Here is an 11,000-nt window from a genome sequence, read left to right on the forward strand (position 1 = left end):
GGAAGTAAACCCCACGGAGTTAAAAGGGTCTTACAAGTAAATTGTACCCAGAACTGTAGCTGTGTAGTGTCAGCCTATGCATGTCTACTCAGAAATAAATTCCACTGAACTCAAGAGGAAGTACTCCCAGTTAAATGTGCATAGGCATGCAGGCATAAGACGTTCCAGACAAGGAATGACTGCTGGGAGGAGCATAGAAAGAAAGAAACATGTTGCATCTGCTGCAGCACAACCAGGCACTGAAACACTCCCAACGGTTTGACTTCAGCCCCAAAGGCGCACTCTTCCACCGTCTCCCGAGACAAAGGTATGTCAACTCTTAAAGCGTCTCAAGCCTTTTTGTTTTAATCTTAACACTGTAGAGCTGAGAGCTTCAGTAACTGAACCCTAAAATATATGGTAAAGGTAAAGGGACCCCTGACCATTAGGTCCAGTCGTGGCCGACTCTGGGGTTGTGGCGTTCATCTCGCTTTATTGACCGAGGGAGCCGGCGTACAGCTTCCGGGTCATGTGGCCAGCATGACTAAGCCGCTTCTGGTGAACCAGAGCAGCACACGGAAACACTTTACCTTCCCGCCGGAGCAGTATCTATTTATCTACTTGCACTTTGAGGTGCTTTGCTGCTAGGTTGGCAGGAGCTGGGACTGAGCAACGGGAGCTCACTCCATCGCGGGGATTCGAACCGCCGACCTTCTGATCGGCAAGCCCTAGGCTCTGTGGTTTAACCCACAGCGCTACCCGCGTCCAAAAAATATGGAGGACCGCTAATTTTGCAGCTAGAAATCCTGAAACCAACTGGGGAACAGCAGGCGGAATGTGGGGACGGGTTTCTCATGTTTTCACTGTACCATATCTGAGCTGCCTCTGCTGATGGGCCCAAGGATCAGGTCGATCAAGAAGTCTATATCGTTTTGTTTCAGGGCTTTCTGGAGAAAAATGCCAGTAGTAGTTTCCTATGCAGCTAAACACAGTGGGGGACTTTGCAGTGGCAGAAGCCCCCCCCCATTGCTGATGGGGCACTTCCAACATGTCCTTCAACAAAGATCAGGATGTGAGGGCTGCAATGTTAAAATGTCTATAAACCGAGCTTACAGAAAATTAGTTGTACATAATATGTCCATCCCAAAGTTATGCAAGCTTGTAATAATAATAATAATAATAATAATAATAATAATAATAATAATAATAATAATTTATTATTTATACTCCCGCCCAGCCAGATGGGCGACTTCCAAAAAAATATTAAAATACAGTAATCCATCAAACATTAAAAGCTTCCCTAAACAGGGCTGCCTTCACATGTCTTCTAAAAGTCTGGTAGTTCTTGTTGTATTTGACATCTGAAGGGTATTCCACAGGGCGGGTGCCACCACCGAGAAGGCCCTTTGCCTGGTTCCCTTTAACTTGGCTTCTCGCAGTGAGGGAACTGCCAGAAGGCCCTTGGCGCTGGACCTCAGTGTCCGGGCAGAATGATGGGGGTGGAGACGCTCCTTCAGGTATACTGGACTGAGGCCGTTTAGGGCTTTAAAGGTCAGCACCAACACTTTGAATTGTGCTCGGAAATGTACTGGGAGCCAATGTCGGTCTTTCAAGACCGGTGTTATGTGGTCTCGGCAGCCGCTCCCAGTCACCAGTCCATTCTGGGTTAGTTGTAGTTTCTGGGTCACCTTCAAAGGTAGCCCCACATAGAGCGCATTGCAGTAGTCCATGAAATGACAAAATGCCAACCCAGTTTGGCCAAATGGCCTGATAAGAGTTAAATTACATGTGCTATGCAAATTCCAGCAGCATGTCTCATAGTAAACAGAATAGATATGTGTCCGAAAATGTAAGTGAATATGAGTCTGGGACGAGCTATACAAACTATTAAGCAGCCTACTGTGGAGGCAAGTCTACATCTTGAATGCCCCTCTCTAAGATAAAATGGGTATTTCACTCCCCCTGGGAATTCCAATAGCTGCAATGCATTGCTTTTTTTGTGTTTCATATGAATCAAAAAATTAATCTATATCCAAGAGTGAATAAAACCTGACTAATATTAGCATTGGGACGCGGGTGGCGCTGTGGGTTAAAGCCTCAGCGCCTAGGGCTTGCCGATCGGAAGGTCGGCAGTTCGAATCCCCGCAGCGGGGTGCGCTCCCGTCGTTCGGTCCCAGCGCCTGCCAACCTAGCAGTTCAAAAGCACCTCCGGGTGCAAGTAGATAAATAGGTACCGCTTACCAGCGGGAAGGTAAACGGCGTTCCGTGTGCTGCGCTGGCTCGCCAGATGCAGCTTTGTCACGCTGGCCACGTGACCCGGAAGTGTCTCCGGACAGCGCTGGCCCCCGGCCAATAGATGTGAGATGGGCGCACAAACCCCAGAGTCTGTCAAGACTGGCCCGTTCGGGCAGGGGTACCTTTACCTTTAATATTAGCATTGTTAAGCAATTTCAGTGTTGAATTGAATTGTCACCTCTTTTTAAATAAAGGTTTAATAATTTGATAGGAAACAACGAGAATAGCTCTGGGTTAAGGAAGCTGTGAATTAATACTTCTTGCTTCAGCTAAATGGAGAGCAATGGCCTTGTCAATATATTTGATTTGAGATTATGTGCCTGCGATTTAAGCATTTTATTTCAGAGAAGGTGCAGGATTTCCAAAATGGACCATGCAGTAAAAAGCCCCGTCTAGCTTACGAAACAGTGGGAGGTATTCTGACCCTGTCCTCTAGTGGGGAAATGTGAACATTGCAGAAGGTGAAGCAGTGTTTTCCAAGCAAGAGGAGAACTACGGTAAATAAAAGTTATTCAGTACAGTATATCAGAAACGTACAAATCAGAACTGATTCAAACGTATTATGATTTCCAGGCCTTTTGAGGAACCTGAACAATCAAGGAGACCTTGTCGCCGTGACTTACACGATTTCATTTTAAGACTGAGTTCTACAGCACGCAGTAGATTCCTACAGGCATGTAAGGGTTGCATGTATCTGGGCAACCAGAAGGCAGCTTCAAAAATTTTGGAATCCAGCTCCTCCTCTCCATTGCGTAAGTGGTTTAAGTGCTAAACAAAAGGAGGAGGGATTGTCAAACTAATGCACTACACTTAATTGTCTTTTCATTTAAGTTTTTTTGCATCAGACAAGTCTGTTTCATTGGAAATCAGTGCTTCTAAAACCTGAACTTTTCTCTGGGAGCTATGCCATGCCTGAAGGCAGCAAAATGTTCCAGATGACAGGTTCCTGTGCCACTACCCTGTGAAACTCAGAAAATTAGAATATTGTGGAAAAGTTCATTTATTTCAGTAATTCAACTTAAAAGGTGAAACTAATATATGAGATAGACTCATGATATGCAAAGCGAGATATGTCAAGCCTTTATTTGTTATAATTGTGATGTTTATGGTGTACAGCTGATGAAAACCCCAAATTAACAATCTCAGAAAATTAGAATATTAAATGAAATCAGCAAAACAAGGACTGCAAATAGAGCAATACTGGGCCTCTGAGAAGTAGAAGCATGCACATGTACTCAGTACTTGGATTGGGCCCCTTTTGCATCAATTACTGCCTCAGTGCGGTGTGGCGTGGATGCTATCAGCCTGTGGCACTGCTGAGGTGTTATGGAAGACCAGGAAGCTTCAATAGCAGCCTTCAGCCTTCAACTGAGATGTGTGAGGTTATGGACTGATAGAATGCTTTGGCTCATCCACACTGAATATTCTCTTTTACACACAACAAACTGAGTGTCCCAACACCTTTTGGAAAAATGAAAGAGATGCTTTGGTTATAAAGAGAGTTCCTTGAGTAGGGTTTAGGATGGGGCCCAAGATACCCTGTTCTTTTCTGCAATGGCAGCATTAGAATAGATTAGTACAGTGGTGCCTCGCAAGACGAAAAGAATCCGTTCTGTGATTCTCTTTGTCTAGCGGTTTTTTCGTCTTGCGAAGCAAGCCCATTGACAGATTAGCGCATTAGCGGCTTTTAGCGGCTTATCTGCTGATCGGATCAGCTGATAAGCGGCTTAGCGGCTTAGAAAAAGGGGGGGTGGAACCAGCAAGAACTCGCAAGACATTGTCGTCTTGCAAAGCAAGCCCATAGGAAATTCATTTTGCGAAGCACCTCCAAAACGGAAAACTCTTTCGTCTAGCGAGTTTTCCGTCTTGCGAGGCATTCGTCTTGTGGGGCACCACTGTACCTGCAACCCACAGATCATCACATGCAGTATCTCAGATTGTAACTGCATGAAGCATGCATGCTAGATCCTATAGACTGTCCAGAAAAACACTTGTGGCTACATGGTACAGTACTTTGATATGCTTGCCAATAAAGCTCTTTTTGCCTGTTGTAAGTTATGGCCATTCAATTTGTTCAGGAGCAAATATGGATTGTGTGGCTACTGGTGAGTGTAATTTATAGCAGAACAGCTACTAAATCATGCCGTTGGCATTCTTCATTACAATAAAGTTGTCTAATTGAAAGAAGTCCTCATTGACAATCTGACAGGTGGGACCTATCTTAAAAATGAATTTTGAATTATTGTGACTGCAGTTCCTAAATCGAGCTACTGTAGCTGTTAATCCTTGAAACAGGGTCCATATTCACCTAAAGCAGAGCTCTCAAGTGCACTCTAGGTTCAAGCATAATTTGTTCCCAATCTATAGACTGCCAAATGAATTTGATGCTTTATGGTACTGAAATCAAATAAATCACCTTTTGATCACCTGAAAAGGCCTGCTCCAAATTCTAGGTTGTATAAAACAGACAGAAAACGGGGAGATTTTCCCCTTGACACTCATCTAGTCAGTCTAATTTTGCCATTAATAGAGCAAAGGTGCCAGTTCTTTTTGTCAAACTGAGCTGGGTTTATGTCACCTTATCAAATACTATATTTGATATTAAATAGAGCTGCAGCAATTAAATGAAATTGGACAAACTTTTAATTAGCTAAATTACCAACCCAGCTGCAGATATTGGTTTAAGTTACTAATTTTTTTAAAGTGCTTATAAAAATTGCATTCTTTTGGGATGTTCACTACATGTGTGATCTTCTAAAAAAACACTTCTTGCTTCAGAAATGTTGTTCTTTGCCCCCATGCAAATTTATTTGATAGCTCCTAGCCTCACTATACCTGGGAGTAAGTCCCATTGAATTCAAGAGACTTGCTTCTTCATAGGCATGGTTAGGATTGTGCCGCAATGGATTAAAACTCAGATGCTCATATATTTCAGGTGGTGCTCACCTGACTATCCTGGCCTAAGTCAGATGTCAAAACAGGAGAAAAATGTCCAAGATGCTAGGGAGCTGTATCAGTATGCAAGGGATATTGCCCATGTAATCGAATTTTGTACAGTCATACCTCGGGTTGAATGTGCTTCAGGTTGAGCGCTTTCGGGTTGCGCTCTGTGGCAACCTGGAAAACAGAGTGCGTTACTTCTGGGTTTCGCCACTTGCGCATGCACTCAAAATGATGTCATGCGCATGCGCAGAAGCAGCAAAACGCAAGCCGTGAACCGTTGCGTCTTACTTTCCATTCAGGATGCAAACGGGGCTCCAGAACGGATCCCATTCGCATCCCGAGGTACCACTGTATATGGAAAATGTGATAGAGAAATTTGGGGCCTTTTGTTCTGTCTGTCGGTGCCCTTTAGAGCCTGCCACAAACCAACAATAACCTGTTACTGGAGGGTTAAGTGGGGTTAAGATTGCAGCCTTTCATCTCCCAGTTTCCTCCTGCTGGTATTTCCGTATTCCAGTACGATTCCAAGTTTGGGAGTACTTCATATTAGAATACATGATGAAAACTCAAGTCAATCATGTAGACTTTACATAGACTACACTTGGCTGCATTAGACCACAAGGGATCGGGGAGTCCAACACTGAAATTTATTGCCAATGAAAAAAGCATAATCAGCACAGAACATACCACATCTATTAGAACATCAATAGTGTCCTGAGTTTATTGAAGCCGCAATTCTGCACAGTATGATCACATCTTGTGCAGTGGCTATATTCCAGGAGGGGGTGCATATATGCAAAAATGTATATACCTGAACCACCTCCTTGGAACTGCCCCCGTTTGACCATCTTTATCTTCCAAGAAAGGCAGAGAGCTTTCAGACCCTCAGACTTGCTTACCTGGCTCTGAGATGCTCTCACAAGATCCCACGGGACTGTCTGAGTTCCTGCAAGATCTTGTGAGAGCATCCCAGAGCCTGCTAAGGAAGTCTGAGAGTTTAAAAGCTCTTTCCATGCAAAAGGAGCTTGTAAGCAGTGGCGTAGTGTGGGGGGTGCAGGGGGGGCCGGCCGCACCGGGCGCAACATCTGGGGGGGGGCGCTCGCACTCGCAGCTCTCTGCACCTACCTGGCTCCACGGGTTAGGGGGCGCAAATTACTTGCCTTGCCCCGGGTGCTGACAACCCATGCTACGCCACTGCTTGTAAGCTCTCCGCCTTGCGTGCAATTAATTTGCGAGATTTCAACCGGTTGGCTTTCAACTATGTAAGGTTGAAATTGTGCAAAATCGGAACATACTGTACACACTTATTTGGGATTAAAGCCCATCAAACGCCTAAGACTGTGCTGCAAACAGTGTTGGATTACCCAATAGGCACCCTAAACATACATTTAGGATGCCAGCAAAGGATGTCACCAAAAAAGAGAGACAGAATATTGCTCTGCCTCTCAAAGCATAACCATTTTTAATTTGCTTCTGATTTGTTTCATTTGTCTCTGACTTACAAGATCCTGTAAGAGATTTGCCTCCGACTTACAACATATAACAAACCAGCTCTGGTCACGCAAAATGTTGCCCAAACACATCCTGTCATTTAATCTAGCTCATGTCCAGGAGACTCTTTGTGGTACGTGCCAATTACCCTAATCTTAACCCGTATCTCTTTTCTATCTACCATTTTGAAAAAGAAGAAAGACTGAAAAAGCTTTAATCAGAAAGCCCTGTATGATCTCAGGGAAATAACCCTGGAGTGAAAATCATGCTTGTTCTCTTGTATCGTTTACTTTTGCATTTAAACGTTGATGAGAAACACTCCCTTGTAAGAGGGCAGATAGCACATCTTTCTAATAGAATTACACCAAAAGGAAGCACAGTCCTTTGACTCAAAGGCTAAAGTGGTAATGCGGGCAGGCAGAGAGAGAGGACCATCGATGGCAGAGTCAGGATTAGCCAGTGAGGCATGGGCCTGAGGCTCTGGCAGCAGTCCCATTAACAACACCCCCAGCCCTCTATAGCAGCCCACTTGGCAGCTCCTCAGTTAGCCTGCTGCCCTCAGCACCGGTGGAGGATGCTGTTCCATCACCTATGCCAAAGTAAATCTAGTTATATTTTCTGCATATGCCTTTTGCTGGGGGAATAGTGTAATTTTTCAAAAAACATGAGACTTTTCTAACTTACCTGATGGCATTATAAGCAATCGTCTTTGCTATACTCAGGCAGAAAAGTGGAGTGTTTAGGAGAACAAATGCCTAAGTGTGTGTGTGTGTGTGTGTGTGTGTGTGTGTAAAAGGTAAAGGGACCCCTGACCATCAGGTCCAGTCGTGACCGACTCTGGGGTTGCGGCGCTCATCTCGCTTTATCGGCCGAGGGAGCCGGCGTACAGCTTCCGGGTCATGTGGCCAGCATGACTAAGCCGCTTCTGGCGAACCAGAGCAGCGCACAGAAATGGCGTTTACCTTCCCGACGGAGTGGTACCTATTTATCTACTTGCACTTTGACGGGCTTTCGAACTGGTAGGTTGGCAGAAGCTGGGACCGAGCAACGGGAGCTCACCCCATCGCGGAGATTCAAACTGCCGACCTTCTGATTGTCAAGTCCTAGGCTCTGTGGTTTAACCCACAGCGCCACCCGCGTCCCGTGTGTGTGTATATCTATATCTATCTATCTATCTATCTATATCTATATCTATATCTATATCTATATCTATATCTATATATTTCACACCATATTGCTCTTCAAATCAGGAAGCAAAATGTACCAGGCTGGTACTTGTCATTGTGGCAAACAGCTGTCTGCCTACAAAGTATTGATATCGGACTGGGGAGGAAGGCTGGTCTGGATGGCATCTGTGGGTCCCCTCTGAGCCTGTATTTATATCTACATAACGTAGAAAGAGAGGCTGTTAAAAGTTGCCAGACTTACACAATAGAAATCTGGAGTGTGGTCTGCACATCACACAAGACACCTCGTTTGCTAGAAATGTCTGTGTCACTCTTTCCTCCCATTTATTGTGAAAAAGCACCGTTTAACTAGCCAATCTAGTTGTTTGTTACTGTGTTATATATTTTTGTGTTTTTATATTGTAAACCAACCTCTGATCATCAGATGAAGGGCAGTATAAAGGTAAAGGTAAAGGTACCCCTGCCCGAACGGGCCAGTCTTGACAGACTCTGGGGTTTGTGCGCCCATCTCACATCTATTGGCCGGGGGCCAGCGCTGTCTGCAGACACTTCCGGGTCACGTGGCCAGCGTGACAACGCTGCTCTGGCGAGCCAGAGCCGCACACGGAACGCCGTTTACCTTCCCGCTGGTAAGCGGTACCTATTTATCTACTTGCCCCCGGGGGTGCTTTCGAACTGCTAGGTGGGCAGGCGCTGGGACCGAGCAGCGGGAGCGCACCCCGCCGCGGGGATTCGAACCGCCGACCTTTCGATCGGCAAGCCCTAGGCGCTGAGGCTTTAGCCCACAGCGCCACCCGCGTCCCTATGAAGGGCAGTATAGACATGTAATAAAGAACAGATGCCTTCAGACTCTATGATGGAATATTGCCCTTGATTGCTTATTATCGCCCTGGCCATTTTTGCAGCTTAGCAGACCGTTTCCCCCCTCTCTTTTCCTCAGTCTTTGCATGCAAAAGTGAAAGCATTATACAGGGGGATCTCGGGTTAAGAACTTAATTCGTTCTGGAGGACCGTTCTTAACCTGAAACTGTTCTTAACCTGAAGCACCACTTTAGCTAATGGGGCTTCCCGTTGCCGCCACGCGATTTCTGTTCTTATCCTGAAGCAAAGTTCTTAACCCGAGGTACTATTTCTGGGTTAGTGAAGTCTGTAACCCGAGGTACCACTGTATTCTATTCCTCTCCTGTGGACTGCCAGGCCTAGGCCTTCTGGGCTTGCCTCTTATAGACACCAGCCTCTGTTAAATAATCCTGAAGAACGCCATGAGATAAAAAATAGGTGCCTAGTGCCTGTTGGCTTTCCCAGAATCTGTGGTTTTTCATTACATCTGATTTACACTCTCTCTCTCTCTCTCTCTCTCTCTCTCATTAACTTATGGAATCAGCTACCATAGGATAGCTTTAGATGGGAGTGAAGACAAGTGCATGGAGGATACAGTTATCAGTGGATCTCTGCTGCCAGAAGGATCACAGGCCAGGTGGGAGTTGGGGGTCCATTGATGGCTCCCTGTTTGTGGCTGACTCCCCAAGGAGGAGTGCCTTCATTACACACCTTGAGGCACCAGGTGGACACCTTCAACCAGCCCCTTGGCTAACATCTGATACCCTTCAAAGGGGAGTTGGGGGGCATTTGAGGGAGGGAAGGAGGGGTTTTTGTTTTGTTCTTATTATGCATTACATCTCCTTGTATTGTTATAATAATAATAATAATAATTTATTATTTATACCCCGCCCATCTGGCTGGGCTTCCCCAGCCACTCTGGGCGGCTTCCAAAAGAATATTAAAATACTATAATACATCAAACATTAAAAGCTTCCCTAAACAGGGCTGCCTTCAGATGTCTTCTAAAAGCCTGGTAGTTGTTGTTCTCTTTGACATCTGGTGGGAGGGTGTTCCACAGGGAAGGCGCCACTACCGAGAAGGCCCTCTGCCTGGTTCCCTGTAACTTGGCTTCTCGCAGTGAGGGAACTGCCAGAAGGCCCTCGGTGCTGGACCTCAGTGTCCGGTGTCCAGTGTTTTTTATGCTGTGAACCGCTCTTGCATCCCTTCTCTTTTACACCTCTCTTTTAAATCAGAACCAGTGAAGGTCCTGTGTGAGTGTCTGGAGGCGGTTGGAGGATGGATGGCAGCTAACAGATTGAGGTTGAATCCTGACAAGACAGAAGTACTGTTTCTGGGGGACAGGGAGAGGGTGGGTGTGGGGAACTCCCTGATCATGAACGGGGTAACTGTGCCCCTGAAGGACCAGGTGTGTAGCCTGGGAGTCATTTTGGACTCACAGCTGTCCATGGAGGCGCAGGTCAATTCTGTGTCCAGGGCAGCTGTCTACCAGCTCCATCTGGTACGTAGGCTGAGACCCTCCCTGCCCACAGACTGTTGCGCCAGAGTGGTGCATGCTCTGGTTATCTCCCGCTTGGACTACTGCAGTGCGCTCTACGTGGGGCTACCTTTGAAGGTGACCCAGAAACTACAACTAATCCAGAATGCGGTAGCTAGACTGGTGACTGGGAGTGGCTGCCGAGACCACATAACACCGGTCTTGAAAGACCGACATGGGCTCCCAGTACGTTTCCGAGCACAATTCAAAGTGTTGGTGCTGACCTTTAAAGCCCTAAACGGCCTTGGTCCAGTATATCTGAAGGAGCGTCTCCACCCCCACCATTCAGCCCGGACACTGAGGTCCAGCGCCGAGGGCCTTCTGGCGGTTCTGTCACTGTGAGAAGCCAGGTTACAGGGAACCAGGCAGAGGGCCTTCTCGGTAGTGGCACCCGCCCTGTGAAACACCCTCCCACCAGATGTCAAAGAGAAGAACAACTACCAAACTTTTAGAAGACATCTGAAGGCAGCCCTGTTTGTTGTTGTTGTTTAGTCATGTCCGACTCTTCGTGACCCCATGGACCAGAGCACGCCAGGCACTCCTGTCTTCTGCTGCCTCCCGCAGTTTGGTCAAACTCATGCTGGTAGCTTCGAGAACACTGTCCAACCATCTCATCCTCTGTCGTCCCCTTCTCCTTGTGCCGTCCATCTTCCCCAGCATCAGGGTCTTTTCCAGGGAGTCTTCTCTTCTCAGGAGGTGGCCAAAGTATTGGAGCCTCAGCTTCACGA

At 46.5% G+C, this 11,000-nt stretch overlaps 1 long non-coding RNA gene across 2 annotated transcripts in view; it reads right to left on the reverse strand.

Annotated features, from left to right (window-relative positions):
- LOC309528848 overlaps positions 1 to 11,000 on the reverse strand; it is a 352,451-nt gene that overhangs the window by 32,390 nt on the left and 309,061 nt on the right. The gene's annotated exons all lie outside the window — the stretch shown is intronic.

Source organism: Podarcis vaucheri (genome assembly GCF_965113315.1).
Source record: "Podarcis vaucheri genome assembly, chromosome: 3".
Taxonomy (NCBI): Eukaryota; Metazoa; Chordata; class Lepidosauria; order Squamata; family Lacertidae; genus Podarcis; species Podarcis vaucheri.